This window comes from Aptenodytes forsteri, unplaced genomic scaffold (genome assembly GCF_000699145.1).
Source record: "Aptenodytes forsteri isolate BGI_AS27 unplaced genomic scaffold, ASM69914v1 Scaffold29, whole genome shotgun sequence".
Taxonomy (NCBI): domain Eukaryota; kingdom Metazoa; phylum Chordata; class Aves; order Sphenisciformes; family Spheniscidae; genus Aptenodytes; species Aptenodytes forsteri.
The window spans coordinates 1,964,797-1,966,933 of NW_008794520.1; positions in this window are offsets into that span (position 1 = coordinate 1,964,797).

The window sequence follows — 2,137 nt, forward strand, 5'->3', positions numbered from 1 at the left end:
TTTGTGCCGAGCCGTGCCGGCTCGCGTGCCCGCGGTTTTCTCCCCGGCCAGGCACGCCGCAGGGTGACTTGGAAGTGACCTTTGCTGGCTCAGCCGCAGCATCCGGCGCGCTTGGCTGCTCCCGGCACAATAGCTGGCCGGTGGCATTGCGTGGGCTCCCGGCCGGGCCCATCCCGCTGAGGCCAGATCCTGCCCACCCACAGGAAGCAGGGGGACGGGGACGGGGACGTGGCCGTGACCGTGACCGCGGCACTGCAGCCGACGGGACCATTCAGTGGGGAGGAGGATGCCAGTGGGTGGATATGCTGTAGCAGAGGGTGCAGCAGCCAAGTGGAAATTAAGAAATCTGGGGGGGGATGCACTAAACCATTTCGCTGCCTTCAAGAGAACTCCCTTGGAATAAAGATGTCTCTAATTCTAAAAAATACTTTAAATTAAGCTCTTATTCTTCCCATTTGTGCCGCTTGCCTGTATATAATTTTCCCATTTGTGCTGTGAATACAGACTATTCATTTTCCTTAAAACTATTTTCTTACCCATTTTGGTTTCAAAAGCTGGTGCAGGAGCAGAGCACGGCCGCTGCCACCGTGCATGAGCCACCAGCACTGCCTGTCCCTCTGGCTTCTGCTTGGAGCCGTTTGCACCGGGCTTTTACAGTCCTTGAAACATTCCCAGCCGCTTTCCTTCCCAAGGCAAGGGCCTGCTTGTCACTAACTCCCTGGTTTGCCCCTGGGGTTTGGGTTTTGCTCCCCTCGCTGTAAAGGGGGAGCTGCAGACCTCGCTGAGACGATGCTGGGAAGCCGTAAGCCTTGGATCAAGCCCTCCCAGTTTACCATACATCCCCCAAATCTCCCCTAAACCCATGAGATTAGGTGAGAGCCCCATTTCCCTGTGCACTGTGACCGTCTCCAAAAAAATCATAATTTCAAGCGTAAAACCACTTTGGGGGGTGGTTGTTGGGGTTTTTCTTAGGTTAAGCTGTCCTGATATAAACAGAACTGGAACACAGATGCAAAATAAAATAATTTTCATCCTCTAACTTCTTTCTTCAGGCAATCAGCTTGTTTCTTTAATTCAAATTAGCTCTTCATATTCAAGTCTCATTTTACCTAATCTTCTTTTTCAATTAAATTCAACTGTCTGTGATCTTCTTAACTTCCTATGCTTCCCTGCATGGCTAATACAGACAAATTTTGCATTTGTTCCTTTCACTTTCCTTTTTTTTTTTCCCACGCTGGTGACGTTTTTCTTAACGAAACCATCTTCTGGCAGAGACAACCGGGTAAGAGCAGAGCCACGGCTCGCTCCGATCCTGAAGCACACCTGTGTTGCCCGAACACAAGCAACGGCTACTAAAACAGCACTGCTAGGAGGGGGAATATGTTTTCCACTGACCTGCTGCCTCTGCTTGACGTCGGGGTGTTCGTGCTCCCCGTGAGCAGGGAGGAAACCCGGAGCCATGGGGCGGCGAGGCTGGGGCAGGCTTTCCACCTTCATCAGCCAGCATTGCGTTAGAGGAAAAGGAGCATCCCTCTGCTTTTTGAAGTGTCCCTTCAAAAGAGAGCCTTTATTTCTTTAGCCTTTCTACAGGGATAAAAGGAAGTGTTTCATGAAAAGCACGGTGTTAAACATGGGTTACAAGTACCTGGGGAGTTCAGACCCAGTCAGACTCCTGATTTCAAGTGTCCAATATTCAACACATTGCAATGCCTGCAAATGGAGCCGCAGGGTAGCTCCAAGCTACATAGAAGATGTTCTTTTCTTAATAAACCCTTTCAGAGAGCCTTCCCCAGGACACCCACCACTCCAGACACATGAGCACAGCCCACCGCCCCACATTGGGTCCAAACTCATCCCTCCTGCAAGCCCTGCACCAACTCTGAAGTCCCACCCAGGTCACTGCAGCCTGACCCTGCCCCTGGTCGGGACGGGGGGACCTGGGGAAAACCGGGGCCGTTCAATAGAGAGGGAAATCAGCTGCCAGCAGGAAGGAGAATTTTTAGGAGAGTTTTGTCCACAGCTGTGAAGCACTCAGGGGGCAGAGTGAGGAGGCGATGCTGGAAGGCCCTTCCCTTGAAGGTGGTGAAGGTATCACCCATCAAGAAGACTGTTGGCAGTGAGCAGACTTCGGACAACA